Source organism: Myotis myotis, unplaced genomic scaffold (genome assembly GCF_014108235.1).
Source record: "Myotis myotis isolate mMyoMyo1 unplaced genomic scaffold, mMyoMyo1.p scaffold_m19_p_1, whole genome shotgun sequence".
NCBI classification, from domain to species: Eukaryota; Metazoa; Chordata; class Mammalia; order Chiroptera; family Vespertilionidae; genus Myotis; species Myotis myotis.
The window spans coordinates 175,439,094-175,456,620 of NW_023416313.1; the positions used below are offsets into that span (position 1 = coordinate 175,439,094).

At 40.8% G+C, this 17,527-nt stretch overlaps 1 pseudogene; it reads right to left on the reverse strand.

The window, feature by feature from the left end:
• Window positions 1-401: 401 nt before the first annotated feature.
• On the reverse strand, window positions 402-17,117 carry LOC118676700 (annotated as a pseudogene).
• Window positions 17,118-17,527: the final 410 nt, after the last annotated feature.

Consider the following 17,527-nt stretch of genomic DNA (forward strand, 5'->3'; position numbering starts at 1 on the left):
GATTCAGGTTATCTGACTTTGGTAAGAATATCACAGAAGTGAAGATGTGTTCTTCTTATTGAATCCTATCAAGTGGCACAATTTTTTTTTTTTTTTTAGATGAAGGCTAATTTAAAAAAAATATTTTTATTGATTTCGAAGAGGAAGGGAGAGGGAGAGAGAGAAACATCAATGATAAAGGAGAATCATCGAATGGCTTCCTCCTGCACACCCCCTACTGGGGATGGAGCTTGAAACCTAGGCATGTGTCCTTGACAAATCAAATCTGGGACCCTTCAGTCTGCAGGCTGATGCTCTATCTACTGAGCCAAACCAGGTAGGGCTAGATGAAGGCTACTTTTATTAAATGATTGAACCATGTAATTGCCAAGGCCACATGTACATGACAGAGAGGTGAAGCTTTATTTCTTGGTCTCTTCCTTTTGGAGAGTCTTGATGATTTCCTCCTTCTTGGCCTAGAACCACTCTTCATGATGCTTTCAGGCTTCCTTGGTCTTAGACCTGCGGGCCTTGGCCTGGTCAGCCAGAAGCTTCTTGTGAGCCTAGTCTGCCTTCCAGCTTGTGGATATGTTCCATGAGAATCCGCTTGTTTTTGAACACGTTACCCTTCACTTTCAGGCCCAGGCTGTGGAACATGTGGTGGTCAATCTTCTTAGATTCACACTATCTTCTGAGTAGCCAGCGAAGAATTCTCACCCTCCTCACCCGGGTTACTTTCTCAAGCATACGAGCATTGGCAGTACCCTTTCGCTTACCTATGTCCATATGCCTGCCTTTCCTGCGGGCCCAGGTGTTTTTCTGGATCGAGCCAGGAATGGACAGTCACAGGCTTCCGATGATCCGCCCATCTTTGATCCGCTTCCGAATCTGCTGACGGGAGTTGGCATAGCGATTTCATTAGTCTCACTGGGGTCCAACCAGACTTTCTATAAGCCAATCAGAAGCTTGAGCGTACTCATGGCTGCCGCCACAGCGGTGAAAGGAAAAGCAAGTGGCACAATTTTGATTAGTCTCGTTACTGGTAAGATAAAGTTTAATCACGTCATTGAGGTGGTATCTGACAGGTTTCTCCACTCACTGTAAAGTTAACTTTTTCCCTTTGTCATTTGTAACTCTTAGGTAAAGAGTTACTTTGTGATGATATAAATATACTGTATATCACCAAATTTCCCACTTACTTATTTATCTAGTTTATTTAAATTAGCATGAAATTGGGTATTTCTATTTTATTCAATGGGTTTAAATGTTACCTCATAAATTATTTTGCTGCTAAAATCATCCAAGATTTCTCCAGGGGAATGTCTTCAAGATGGTTTTGCGTTGTTTTGACGTGTCTCCATCATTTGTTGAGCACGTTCTGGCACAGGATGTTTCTGGCTCATCTTGCACTTTGACTGCACCAGCACTGAAGTCTTCTATTTCTCCAAGGAGGTTTAGTTCCTTTTAGTGGATAATGACCTTTAGAAACCAAAATCTGGGAACTAGATGTGCTCATTGCACTGTGACACTGGGAGTCATGATTCCCAGGCCTTCTCAGTAGACAGAGTTAGAAAATGAATATCTACATCTATATCTATATATCTATGTCTATCTCTAGCTCTATCTAGAGAGATGTGTAGATGTATTTATCTTATATAATAAAGAGGTAATATGCAAATTAACCCTCATACCATCACAAGATGGCTGCCTACAACCAGGCCAGCAGGGGGGTTAGTGAGGGACGACCAAATGACTGAGCAAGCAGGCTGCATGGGGCGACCAGGCTGGTAGGGGTGTTAGTGAGGGACAACCAAATGACTGAACAGCAGGCTGTGTGGGGCAACCAAGCTGGCAGGGGGGCTGTGAGGGGCAACCAGGCCAGCAGGGGGGCAGTTAGGTGTGACCAGTAGGGAGGGAAGTTAGGGGCGACCGGGCTGGTGGGGGGGGGGTGTGCAGTTAGGGGCAACCAGGCTGGCAGAGGGGGACAGTTGGGGACTACCAGGATGTCGGGGGGGGGCAGCTTCCCAAAGTGCCTCAGTTTGGATGATAAGTTATATGGTCACTCTGGCTATCATTGGTTGGCTTGGAGGTGAAGGGATCAAGTCTCAATCTTAGTAATTTCTATGGAAAACAGCCTAGAAGAGTAAATCACAAATAACAGGATCTTTCTGTGCCATTTATATCCAAGGCCAGAAGAGTGGCTGGCACATTATAAACACTCAAAGATGCCAGCTATTATTGTTGTTATTTTTATGTTTGAAATGACTAGCCAAGGTGAGCAAATACATAGCAATGCTGTGACTGACTCTTTATGAGGGCAACCTTGGACTTGGGGTGCTGCCTGGGCTGCCATCACTAAGATGTAGACAAAACCCATGGGCCCAGAGGTGAAGCTCCCTGCTATACTACACCTGCTGCAGCTTGTTCATTATTTTGCATTGACTTCCAGACATAGGAAAACTATAGCAAATGTAAACATTTTCTTTCTCCATTTACTTGGGCTAAAATGTTTGCACAGAGATCTTAACAATTTCAGATTCATCTGAAGTCATAAAAGCAGACCAGCACATATCTTGTGAAAAATCACTGAAAAGACAAAGCAATTCAAAAGAAGGTATAAATCTTAGCAATACAATTATCTCTTGTTACTGAAGCAACAGGATAGAACTGTACAAGAATTCAAATAAATTTTCTTATAAAAATTCAGAAGGAGTTTGAATCATAAAGCTAGGTAAGACATGAATAAAGCACTGTGCAGAAATAGAGCCCAAGAAAGATGTTACAAAGATAAAAAATATGAGTGCTAAATTAAAAACTAAAATGAAGGCCGCAAACTGCAGACTATTACAGGAAATTCATAGCTATAGGTGTTCTCCTCTGACTTAGAGATTTATGAGAATAGGAGAGATCCCCAAAATCCAAAATATGTGTAATAGGACTTCTACAATGAGAAGACACAGCACACAGAGGAGAAGTAATAATCAAAAATATTATAGAAGACAATTTCCCTCAGCTGATAAAAACTTGAGTATTCAGAGCAAAAAGGCTAATTGAGTGGCTGACAAATCAGTGAGGAAACTCATACCTAGACAGGTTTTGTTGTATTTTTGAAAAAAAAAAAAATTCCTATAAGCATTTACTAAGTAAAGCAAAAGGTAATCTTTCTTTACTATAATACTGAATTTGATACAATAATGGAGCGATGGCTACCAGAGGGTTGAAAGAAAAGGATTCTGACCCGAGAATCTTATTTCCACTGTAAAAACCTCAGAAATGATCAGAAATGCAAGTATTTCAAACCTACCAATAACATATCTCTCTTTAAAATGTAAAGTATTTTCGTATGCCTATTGGCCATCTGGATGTTCTCTTTGAAGAAATGTCTATTCAGATCCTCTGCCCATTTTTAAATTGGGTTTTTTATTTTCTTGGTGTTAAGCTGTATAAGCTCACACTAATCATCAGAGAGATGCAAATTAAAACCACAAGGAGATATCACCTCACACCTGTCAGAATGGCTATCATCAATAAATCAACAAACAAGTGTTGGTGAGGATGTGGAGCAGTGGTTCCCAACCTTCCTAATGCTGCGACCCTTTAATACAGTTCCTCATGTTGTGGTGACACCCAATTTCATTGTTACAAATTGAACATAATTAAAGCAGAGTGATTAATCACAAAAACAATATGTAATTATATATGTGTTTTCTGATGGTCTTAGGCAACCCTTGTGAAAGGGTTGTTCGACCCCTCAAAGGGGTCGCGACCCACAGGTTGAGAACCGCTGATGTGGAGAAAAGGAAACCCTCATGTACCGTTGGTGGGAATGCAGACTGGTGCAGCCACGATGGAAATCAGTATGGAGCTTCCTCAGAAAAATTTAAAATGGAACTATCTTTTGACCCAGCGATCCCACTTCTGGGAATATATCCAAGAAACCCGAAGCACTAATTCGAAAGACTATATACATCCCTATGTTCATTGCAGTGTTATTTACAATAGCCAAGATCTGGAAATAGCCCAAGAACTCATCAGTAGATGAGTGGATAAAAAAGCTGTGGTACATTTACACAATGGAATACTACTCAGCCATGAAAAAGGAAATCTTGCCTTTTGGGAGAGCATGAATGGGCCTAGAAATTATTCTGCTAAGTGAAATCAGCCAGTCAGAGAAAGACAAATACAATATGATCTCACTTTTATGTGGAACCTAATCAACAACATAATTTAATAAACAAAACAGAAACAGAAGCATAGATACATGGAACAGACTGACAGCTGTCAGAGTGGAGAGGGGTTGGGGTGGGTGAAAAAAGTGAAGGGTTAAGCAAATATTATATACATATCTCATAGACATGGACAATAGTATACTGATAGCCAGAGGAGGGAAAGGGGTGGGGGGAAGTGGAAGTCGGCAAAGGGGGGAAATGGGAATGGAAGGAAACATTGCTTTGGGTAATGGGTGCATGATGCAGTGTGCAGATGATGTTTTACTGAGTTGTACACTTGAAACTTTTATTAACCAATGTCACCCTAATAAATTCAATAAAAATTAAAAATATCTTGATTAAAAAAGTGAATCAAAATGACCTCAAGAATAGATAGGGATGCAATGTAGAAGAAATAGTAGAATGGACAGAGATGATGCAAATGTTAAAAAACATTCTTTAGAGGCATCAAGATGCAAAATAGTAATAACAAAAATCGAGGTCTAAAATCTCTGGTCATACCAAGAAAAGCAGCAAGATGGAGGGAGAGAAAGGGAATAAAATTATGGTAAAATTCACAAGTTTTATAAAGAAAAGTCAATAGATACTTTAATGATTAATATTGATAACAATTTTAGAAAATTTAACAATGTAGTTACAGAAACAAACATACAGAAGAAACCACTATTATAAAAAGAAACATCAAGGAAAATGAATAAACAAAAGAAAAAGATAAGATGGTAGAAGGAAGCTCAACCATATTAGTTAAATATCTCTTAATGATAAAAGTTATAAGCATAGTTCTAAAAAATTATAAAAGTTATAACTTTTCTTTAAAAAAACTGAGTCTCACCCTGGACAGTGTTGCTCAGCGGTTAGAGTGTTGGGCCACGTAACAAAGGGTTGCGGGTTTGATTCTCAGTCAAAGGCATGTACCTGGGTTGAAGGTTCGATCCCTGGCCCTGGTTGGGATGAGTGCAGGAGGCAACCAATCGATGTGTCTCTCTCACATTGATGTTTCTTTCTCTCTCTCCCCCTCCATCCTCCCTTTCACTCTCTCTAAAACTCAATGGAAAAAATATCCTCGGGTGAGGAGAGGATTAACAACCACCAAAAAAACTCTGAGTCTCTGAGAGTGAGTTAAAATAAGACTTGAAAAATTAGTTGCTAAATTGGAAGATTTCACCTTGTACCAAGATAAGTTCTTTCCAGATAAATCAATGAAATTATTGCAATTACAGTAAAAATCCTAAAAGAATTTTGGGAGAAGATCTGGACAGACTTATTCTAAAATTTATCTGTATGAATAATTGAGACCAGCAAAGAATACCTTAATAAATGACAAAAATAAGTAGATAAGAATAGGTAGTCTCAAAGGCAAATTAACTGATACAAAAGAGTTAAAATTTGATTCATGATTTACATATACCATTAAATATATCACAAATATATGTGGACATTATAAGATAAGACACATGGCAGTCTCAGGACCACAGACTAGATGGCACACAGCAGGTGCTCAGTGAATGAGCAGTAGCAACACTGGTTGCATAAACATTGTGATATCATGCCACTTCCTGGCATTTTCAGGTATAACCATTTCTATCTCAAAAATAGATATCAAATAATAAAAATTGTTTATATTTCAAAAATATTTTTCTTACATATACATTTAAAAGTAAGTTTTAATGAACAATTAAACAATATCACCAGTATCATTTTTTTCCATTTTAGCAAAAATTTATTATCCTTTCATGAGACATTAATTTTCTGTGGAACATAGTTTAAGAAATGCTACTTAAATATATAGGAAAATCTTACAAATTCACAAAAGAAAAATGGATACGTTTAATAATAAATGGCCAAAGAACACTAACAAGTAGTTAATGAAAAAATAAAACCGGCCAATAAATATGTGGAAAATATTCAACCTTACTTCTAGATAAATATGGACATTAAATTGAAATTTGTTTTCACTTATTAAATGTACAATGATTATGTGTTACTCTCCCTACCAGCAAAGGTACTGCTCTTATACAGCTGATGAAAATATAAATGAGCACAAACTTTTGGAGTACAATTTAATAGCTTATGTTAAAGTCATTAAACATTTGTAAACATTTGGTACACGAACTCTGTATGTAGGATGTAATTGAAGATTTATCTTTTAGAATGTTTAGTTCTGTCTTCTTTATAATAAAGACAGAAATAAAAATTCAAAAATAGGAAATTGTTTAATTAAATTAAATGTGTCCATACAATAGAACACAATGTAGCCTTTGAAATATTATAAAAGTACATCATAAATATTTTCACAAATATTGTAATTAAAAAGTAAGATTTAAAACAATATGATCCCATCTAATTTTTGCAATTTTAACAATGACTATGTTAGGTGACTGAATAAAATTATTTCTTTGTGTTATGCTTATTTCTATTTTTCAAATAGTATTTTTAAAACCATGAGTAATCATTGTTGAGATTCTGTAAACAAGTGGCAATATGTATAAGAGTATTAAAATATTTCTATTATTATTTTTTAATTTTATTTTTCAATTACAGTTTACATTCAATATTATTTTGTATTAGTTGTAGGTGTACAGAATAGGAGTTAATAATTATATACTTTACAAAGTGTTCCTCCTGATATTTCCAGTACCATACAAGTTATTATTTGATTTAGCAGCCACATGGCCTAAAACAAATGTGAAATGTGGGCAAATGCTTATAAGCCATAATATTACTTAAAATATTATTTATCAAAAACTGGAAACAACTCAAAAGGTCAACAATATGAGTTTGGTAAAATAAACTGTGGTGCTGGCATATTATAAAATACTAGAAGCCTGGTGCACGAAATTCATGCACTGGGGTGGAGGGGTCCCTTAGCCTGGCCTGCGACCTCTCACAGTCTGGGACCCCTTGCTCCTTACTGCCCACCTGCTTGCTGCTCCTTAGCGCTGTGAGCCCGGCTTCTGGCTGAGTGGCTCTCCCCCTGTGGGAGTACACTGACCACCAGGGGGCAGCTCCTGCATTGAACAACTGCCCCCTGGTGGTCAGTGCATGTCATAGCCACAGGCCATTCCACAATTGGGTCTATTTGCATATTAGGGTTTTATTACATAGGATTACGTGGTTGTTAAAATATGTGGTCCACTAATTTTTAACATTGGAGGAATACTTATGATGCACTTCTAATATACAATAACTGGCTATTAAATTTATATAATCCATTCTGTAAATGTATATTGTATACACAATATATAGAAATGTATTAAAAAACTAGAGAAAGAGAATACAATTAAATTTAAAAAATATATTTTTTTTATTGATTTTTTACAGAGAAGGAGATGGATAGAGAGTTAAAAACATTGATGAGAGAGGAAAATCAATCAGCTGCCTCCTGCACACCTCTGCACTGGGGATTGAGCCTGTAACCAAGGTACATGCACTTGACTGGAATCAAACCTGGGACCCTTTAATCCATGGGCCGATGCTCTATCCACTGAGCTAAACCAGCTAGGGCAGAATGCATTTAAATTTAATAGTGATTATGCCTAGGTGACTTTAAGGTTTAGTTTTTTCACTATCTTTCACCAAATGTCTTAATAATAAGAATATATGAAAATCATATAATCAGGAAAAGTAAAAAAAGGTCATAAAGATTGTGGAGCAACATGAAGTTCATGCATGATGAACTGAAAAAGCAAAAGACGAAATTAGAGGCACATTCCATGCCGTGGACTGAACATTAGGGAAGCACCCGGTGAGGCAGTATGGAGAGGGGGATGTAATGAAGTTTAAATTAGGTTGTAAGTGATCCTGCTCTCTTTCTCTAGCCTCAAGCATGGACTGAGGAAAGGACGTAACAAGAAGGCAACCAGAAAGAGGCACTTCACCAGAGCTGATTCAACCAGAATCTTGATCTTGGACTCCAGCCTCCGAAACGGTGAGTGAAAAATGTTGCTTAGCCCCCCTGCTATGGCAGCCTGAGCTGACTAACACACCAGGCAAAAAATAAATAAATAAAAATCAGTCTTTTTAAAATGGAAGGAAACACTCCAAAGAGTACTAGCTGCGGAATACCTCCCTCTCTTGTTTCTAAACACGACAGGGTTAACAGGTGATGACCTGGGGTTCAAGGGAACAGGTCCCACTGCTTCTGGTGGAGCATGAGCTGAAGGTGGGCACCAGGGTGTGGTGGGCCCGCTCCTGGAGTGTTGTGCTCAGGGCTGGTGACTGATTTTAAAAGGAGGACATTGATCAAAAACATATTTAGAGGATGTGTTGTGAAGGCTCTTCCAGAAATGATGGCTAGGCTGGTGGGGACAATGTCTTCAAGAAATAACACCAAACACCTGTGGCATTCTCTTCCACTTCTAAGATTCTCTTAGAAATTTTCTTGGAAACTCTCTTCACATAACAGGCATTTTAGTGATTATGTGTCAGATTGCAATTTTCTTCAGCCTGCTCCATTCTAAGCTGAAGAACAAATAGAGGGTTTCATTTCCTTTGTTGTTGTTGTTAATCCTCATCTGAAGATATTTTTCCATTGATTTTGAGAGAGAATGGAAGGGAGGAGAGACAGAGAGAGAGAAACGTGGATGTGAGAGAGACACATCAATTAGTTGCCTCCCCCATGCACCTGACCAGGGCTGGGGTTCAAGTCTGTAACCAGGTTCACACCCTTGACTAGGATTGAACCCAGAACCCTTCAGTCCTACACTCTATCTACTGAGCCAAACCTGCTAGGGCTCCTCCCCTCCCCTCCCCTCCCCTCCCCTCCCCTTCCCTTCCCTTCCCTTTCCTTTCTGTAAAGTGAAGTAGTAAAGGAGCAATGATGCCACAGAAAGCCATTGTGGATTCAGAGGTCCAAGGGAGCAGACAAGCACAAGGGCGGGCAGGGGAGGGAAGACGGCAGATATTTGCACACCATAGAGTGGGCTGCACACGTGGTATTAACATTAACACGTTCTTCCTAAAGATCTCAAGACTTTTTCATTAAGTGGATAAAATCCAAATAATGATGTAATCTAGGCTTTTGCCAATTAGCCACAAACCATCTAATTTCTTACCAATTACTTGATATTTTCAACTACCTCTAAATGTTAGTGACCTAAAAAAACAGTCTGATCAAAGGCTGTGGAAATTCTCACCCTGCAGCAAGCATTAAATTGGTCCACTCTGTGTCCAGTGCAGACAAATTGTTATACTCTGGAGCCTGCTGACCCACAAGCGACTCAATTAGATGCACAGATGGAGCAGCAATGCTTCAAAGTTGTCTGCACTTGACTTCATGCCTTTAAAGCAACCACCAACCTGCCCAGTCCCCTAAACTCTACCTAAGTCTAATAAATAGAAATGTCTTTCCTTCTCTACTCCAGAGCAGGCATGAGGGCGACCGTCCCTCCTGGGTAGTCACATAAAACGAGAATAAGCCCTTTGTGAAATACATCTTTTTATAACCAGCTTCTTCTCACATCAGGGTCCTTGCCTTTACGTGCAATCTTCCTCTTTACCTGTCCTACTTCTTCCCCCACCTCAGCCCATCACAGGCCCTGGTTCCCCAGAATCTTATCCGTTGAGTTGAGGAGAGCTTGAAGATAGTGAGGGGCTCAACAATGGATGCAAATCCTGCCCAAAGAGAAGCAATTGGAACCCCTGATGTCTAGTAGGCCCTGGAACTGACTGCTTGGGGGAACAATGGAAACATCATGTTCTGGCAAAATGTAATGTTCCTAAATTTGGCATTTAGGAACCGTTATTCCTGTCTTGAGAAGTTACCTGTTTGATTTGTCTAAATCAGTGGTTCTCAACCTCTGGCCCTTTAAATACAGTTCCTCATGTTGTGACCCAACCATAAAATTATTTTCGTTGCTACTTCATAACTGTAATGTTGCTACTGTTATGAATCATAATGTAAATATCTGATATGCAGGATGGTCTTAGGCGATCCCTGTGAAAGGGTCGTTCAACCACCAAAGGGGTCACGACCCCACAGGTTGAGAACTGCTGGTCTAAATATTACCACTTACAAAAGAGATTTGAATTCCTCAGCATTAAAGATGGTTTCATGCATACACACACACACACACACACACTATGGGACACAACATAAATGCCCATGTAAATTATTAGGCTGAAAAGAATTTTCTGTCTGGATTGGTAAAATTTATATTTTAAAAAGCCAGTGACCGTAACGCCATAACGCCGTAATGACCAAATGACCAGTAACCAGGAGGTGCATTGGTGGGTCCCACAGAGCAGCGGGTCTGGGTCTCATGCGATTTCATGCACTGGGCCTCTAGTATATAATATTATGATTTTTGCCCAGTGAACTCAGTGAAAACAAGAGAAAACTGGTTGTTCTGAGATAATGCAGATTCTTCCCTTGTTTGCTAGTATGTTTCCTATTACAGCAATGTGCTTGTGTGTGTGTGTGCCCACGCACATGGCGTGCCTGCACATGCACACACAGGTAACTCCCAGGCAACCTCAGTGACGTCAGAATCTACTTTTTCTGACAGTTTATATCCGAAACAGTCAGCTGCAACTTACCTAAATAACAGAATTCTGATTGTGTATTGCAGTTTTCCTTGAATAAAAGTTAAACCAGTTGCCTGATATTGATGGAGTTCCTTCTTCTTCAGAGTGAAACCCAGTTCCCTGAAACAGTTGTAAGTGCTTGTGCCCCACCCAACAGGATCTGTAAAACACCCTCAAGGCACCTTCCAGCACCATGAGATCCTCTGGGGGTGGGTGGGGCAGCTGAATCACTCTTTGTGCTGGTTCTCAGGCCCACTCACTGCTGCCTTTCCATCCACCTCCTTTGTACCCACACTTTGTTTGCACTGTCTATTTGGTTCATGACCCACATTTATGACACTTGTGTTTGGGTGTTGTTTCTCAGAAGGACACTCCTCGCCCACACCAGCTCAGGGCGTCAGAACCCCTGACAAATCAGAGCCCCATGCTTCCCACTTGCTGGGCGGGGAGGACCAGACATCTGAACACATTTTAGACTTGACTGTGTCACACACCCACAAATGTGAAGATGGGCTTCCTACATCAGAGAGACCTAGTCATGCAAATGAAAGATCGATTGCATCCTAGAAACACAACTTTTATTCTTTGGGGTGTGTAGGTGAATTGTGGAAGACAGACAGGTGGGTGTCCCAGTGCAGACCTACACTGAATACAAACACTTGGGCTGCAGGGGGAAGGGAAGGGAGAGTTTTGCTCCCTATTTGCCTGGTTGGACCAGTTATCCCTTCAGTGACAGCTCCCATTCATGCAGAAAAAGCCACTGAAAGAAAGTAGGGAAAAAAGCTATTTCTTTAGCATTTCTGGCAATCAAGAAAGTCAAGCCTTAACTCTCAGGCTTGCGCTCTTGCAAACACCTCCTCCCCCCGTTTTAGAGGTTCTCCTGGTGGCAGCGTGTTCCCTCTCTCCTGCTGCATCCCTTGGCCTGCCTGCTGCAGAGGCTGGACAAAAACAGGCCCACATGACCCTACCTCTTATGGCAAATATCTGGCCAATGTCTGGGGATAGAACTTATGATGACTAGGTGTGAGGTTTAAAGGAAACAGGTATGTGAAAGATAGTGCATTATTTGGTGCACAGTAAATACCCAATAAATCCTGTTTGTTTATGTATAAATGTATTTATTTATTTGCTTGTTTGGGTGTTGTTGTTGTTTACCATGGTTCCAGAGAGGATTTAAGGCAGCTTATGAAAATAATCACAAAGAAGCTGAACACGATACAATCTATGATTCTGGGCTCTAGAATAAAAAATATGGAGACTATTCCCTACATCTTAACATTTAGCATCACCAGGTTCTGCCCATAAATATGTCTTGCCAGGCATTTTCAACTTAAGTCGATGCATCTGTCTCTGAAAGTATGGTCCTCAGAGGAGCAGTCTGCCCACTGCATAACTGCTCCCCCAAGTCTGTCACTCTTCCTGCGGGTCAGGTCCTTAGAGGCAATTACCACCACCATGGAGTATGCAGAAGCAATAAACGTTAAAAGATCATCAAAATGCCCTGATCGGTTTGGCTCAGTGGATAGAGCAGCCGTGGGCAAACTACAGCCCGCGGGCCGGATCCGGCCCGTTTGAAATGAATAAAACTAAAAAAAAAAAGACCGTACCCTTTTATGTAATGATGTTTACTTAGAATTTATATTAGTTCACACAAACACTCCATCCATGCTTTTGTTCCGGCCCTCTGGTCCAGTTTAAGAACCCATTGTGGCCCTCGAGTCAAAAAGTTTGCCCACCCCTGGGATAGAGTGTTGGCCTGCGGACTGAAGGGTCCCAGGTTCGATTCCAGTAAAGGACATGTACCTTGATTGCAGGCACATCCCCAGTTAGGGGGTGTGCAGGAGGCAGCTGATCAATGTTTCTCTCTCATCGATGTTTCCAACTCTATCCCTCTCTGCTCCTCTCTATAAAAAATTAATAAAATATATTTTAAAAAATCACCAAAAGGATACCTGTGCCCAATCAGACAGCATGTGCCTTGACATATGGAATGTAAGGATCGAGACAATGCACGCAGCTTGAGAGAGAACCAAGTCAGGAATAGAGAGCATCTGAACCAGAGAACGTCCTAGAGGTCCCCTGAGATGGAAGAAGATGAGACAGTCAGCCTACACTTAACATGACAAGTCTATTCTCCCATGCAGCCACGAGGAAAGGGCCCCAAACCATGAACCCGGGGGAGATTCAGGTGCCTGTAGTCCTCTCAAACATGTGTCCATGAGGATATCATGAGGGCCTCACTCCCAGCCTCACTACCAGCCTGCATGTGGCTGGTGGGAGCTTACCCTGTAATGGGCCTTCTTTCAAGATCTTGGATCTATTCCAAACTGCTCCCCAGCCCAGAAAGAGGAGGGTCCCCCCGCTCATTGTTCTTTTCTGCCCCAGGGTAAACCTCTTCCAAGGATTATTACAACTTGAAGCACCCATCCCTTTCAGAGAAGACTCCATGACCAACTACACAGCTTTGATTTCGTTCATTACCATAGCCAGTGTTATCCTATATAATAAAAGGGTAATATGCAAATAGACCAAAGGGTGGAATGACCGGAACGCCCACAGCCCCTCGCCCCAGCCAACCTGCCCCCAATGGCCTCCATTGGTGCATGCCAGCTGGACCCCACCAGTGCATGAATTCATGCACTGGGCCTCTAGTTTTCTATAACCAGTGTTATTTTCTATAACCATCACAACTAAGCTGGTCATTTCTCAAAGTTGGGGTAATTTAATCCTATCCATGGTTATCTTACTCAACTCTTTCTTCTTGACCTTGACATAATTCTTGTTAAATGTTTCATAATCACTTATGTTGAACAGTGAACAGAGCTTGTATAAGCATTCCACCGAGTGATCCTCTCCAACAATCCTGTGAGGCACGTGCTGCTGTCCTCATTTTATGGATAAGAAAACTGAGGCTTTATTTTTGTCATGATGGTAGTACTATCTAATAAGTACTATTTATACTTATTAGAATAAATTATTGAGGCATATTGAGTAGAAAGTGAAATTGCTCTTTCATCTTCTCTCCTTTCCTCCCAGCTCATTTCTTCTCTTTAGAGGTTAATCCTGCTAACAGTTGGGAATCCATCTGTTCTTACCTTTTTCTATCCATATAAAAACACAGACTACACATATAATGTTTAAAAATGTGTAAATGGGATCATAGTATATAAATATATTTATTTATACCACTTATTTTTTTCACTTAAAATGTAATATGGAAATTTTTCCTTGACATTTTGGTTGGATTCATCACTTCCCACCTTCCAGAATGGCTACCATCAATAAATCAACAAACGAGTGCTGGCGAAGATGTGGAGACAAGAGAACCCTATTGCACTGTTGGTGGGAATGCAGACTGGCACAGCCACCGTGGAGAACAGCATGGAGTTTCCGCAAAACACTAAAAATGGAACTGCCTTTGACCCAGCCATCCCACTTTGGGGAATATATCATAAGAATCCCGAAACACCAATCAGAAAGAATATGTGCATTCCTATGTTCATCACAGCATTATTTACAATAGCCAAGTTCTGGAAACAGCCCAAGTGCCCATCAGTGGATGAGTGGATAAAAAAGCTGTGGTACATTCACACAATGGAATGCTACTCGGCTATTAATAGAAGGATCTCTCACCCTTTGCAACAGCATGGAAGGACCTGGAGATTATTATGCTAAGTGAAATAAGCCAGTCAGAGAAAGAAACATATCATGTAATCTCACTTATATATGGAATCTACCAAGCAAAATAAACTGATGAACAAAACTGAACCAGAGGCCTGAATACAAGGAACAGACTGATGATGTCAGAGGGGAGGGGGGTTGGATGGTCTAGATAAAAGAAGGTGAAGATATTAGCCAAAGAACATATATGCATAGCTCCGACAACAGTGTGTTGAAGGCCAGGAGAGGGGAGTCTAGGGCCTGGAGGTGGGCAAAGAGCGAGAAAATGGGGGACCTCTGTAATAGCATCAACAACAACAATAAAAAAGTGATCCATAAGTATTCCCCAGTATAGCTATCCCATGATTCCTTTAATCATTTTCCAGCTTATAAATGATGAGGTTGCTTCCAATATATATTTTTTAATTTTTATTTTTTTTATTGCTTAAAGTATTACAAAGCTTCCAATGTTTTGATATACACAAAGCGCTATAATGAACAGCCTTGAATCCATATCATTGTGCATAGGTGTACATGGAATGGCATGTCAGAGAGGATGCACATTTTATTAATATTTGATAGATACTACCACAACCCTTCTAACACATACTCTAACAAATTGTATATGAGGGCCTTTGTTCCACAAACACTTGCAGCAGGAAATATCAATCCTTCAACACTGTCATTATTATGGGCAAAGAACGCTAACTCATTGTTCTACTGCCATCTTTCAACCCCAGGGTCTTAGACATTTGCCTGACCAGAGCATGCTTCTGGGAGTAACGACATGAAAAGAACAGGGACTGCAGTGGTGGTTACGGAATTTCTGAATAGGAAAATCCTGAAGCTAGTTGGGGTGGAGTGGTGGCTAGGAGATGACATGGAGATGTGTTTGCTTAGGAAGCCAGTTTTTTTCCCTTTATATTGTATGCTTGTGAGTTGGCTTCCAGACACTGATGAAGATTAAGGAATGGTTCAAACCTTCCCTGATTCCTTCCCTCCTCCCAGTTTATGCAGACATGGAAGGTTTGGGAAGAAGGCTGAGATCACTCAGTCAGAGTGAAACAGAGAACATCTTGGCAGTGAGAAGACTATTAACATATCTTCCTTCATTTCTGCCACAGCAGCTTCCATTTCTTGTGCAAAAAAAGGATTTAAGACTGAGTTGACAAATAAAAACCCCAAGCATTCTATTTTCCATCTTACTTCCTGGCCTGGCAGTCTGCAAGTAACTGAAGCTGGAGTAGTTTCAGATCAATTAACTAAGTTTCTATCGGGGTGATCATTTTGCATGCATACAAAAAACTGTGGAATATGTTATCCCAGTCCAGGCTGGTGAACATTTCCGCTCCTGAAAGGACTTTGGAGTTTGATGTCATTAACTATGTTTAGTTCTGAGCAGGATAACCACTGGAGTGGCCAACTTCATTATCAGTTTGAGAAATTATTACTGAGCCAAATGATTTGGGGAGAATCAGAAAGAGGACAGTAAGGGTTTTCCTTACTATGAAATCAAAAGACTTCACAAGTACTTCTTTTAATCCTGAACACAAACTTCATTCTAATTACAGCACCAGAGAGAGCTAAACAGTGTGAGATCCACTGTGAAATGAATATCACTAATGTAAAAAAAAAAAAAACCTTCAGCATATCCCTCTTTTAAAAATTTAGTGTCTTAATGTGATCCATGACTTTGTCACCTTTTGTACCGCTTCCTGTTTGATTATAATTTTATCTATTAATCATGTTAATCCAATAGACTCTGCCTTAATCAAATGTGAGTCAATTACCCAGTTCTTCAAATTATATTTTTTAATGAAAGACATTTTTTAAAATTGAATGCCTATTAGGGCCAAGCCAAACTTGTTCATAAAGTTTGGGTTATCACAGAACAGTATGAGCCCTTGACTCTACCTGCATTTCCGGCTCCTTCTGATGAGGGCGTGCTGTGTGCTTTTAGACACAGCCATTAACCTCTCTGTAATTCCCGCGTTTCCACCTGTGAAATGAGGATAATGATGCTTCTGGCTAAGGAAATGATTAGATGACTCTTAGTTGAAAAATGCAATTTGAATACCAAATTTTTTTAAAGCCTTATGTAATTTCACTTTTAATTTCTTGCCATAAGTGGTTTTGTTTTTCCTTAGCACCAAACTACTTTTCGACATTGTTAGAGATCGACATGTAAATCCTTTGGAAGAGAAGTCAGACTGGGAAGGGTCTCTTTGGAGTGAAGATCCTTTACCATGGACATTTACGGACAGGGTGAGGAGGAATGTTTTACCCACGGGTCTCCTGAGATGGTCTCCCGTGTGGCCTCGAGCTCTGTGCTGGGGAAGCTTGTCATGCTGCTGCCTAGTCCCGCAGAACAGAGCCCCCTGCTCCGTGCAGGAGGCCTGTGGCACACAGGAGCGGGGAGTGGTGGCCTGAGGGTCGAGAGAACTAGCTGATTGTTTAAGGGGCTCCACGATACTGTGTACAGACCAGCAGCTGCCTGTGCACATTTCTCTTACCGGAAGCCCATCGTCATTATTAATTTTCAGTAAGATTCTAAATGGAGTCCACCAAGCACTGCTTTAGGGCCGAATGGACTCTTGGGTCAGGGACCCCAACCTCAGGCTGGGCCTGATGCCGGAGGATCATCTCCACTGCTCGATGGGCGAGGCAAGAGATTTCATCAGCAGACAAGTGCTTCTGCCTCTGCTCTGCGAAGCTGGCTGCCATTACACAGTGTGAAATTGGGGATCTGGTCCGCTCAGAAAGAGGGCTCTTCCATCGTTGTTGAAGTTTAGGGAGGTAATGACAGTTATTTCATTCCCTTTCCTTTCTGCCCCAAGTGCCCTACTCCTCTGGTATTTAGCTCCGTTGTTTAGTTGAAATCACGTTAGTGCATTACAGGCTGATCCAGCTGAGAAATGACAAGTGGCGTAGTCGTGGTAAAAAGCTCTCCTAATGGCAGGTGGCAGCACGGCGCATTAGCGCTTCTTGATAGAAGCAGCTAGGGACACGCTGTCAGTTTCTAGGTTCTGTGTCACCATGGCTCCAAGGAAACTCATCTGTGTTCATTATCACCAAGGAGGGGCTACTGGGGCAGAGAGCTTTTGTTTCATAAAGTGGCCTGGGTGCTGGGCAGC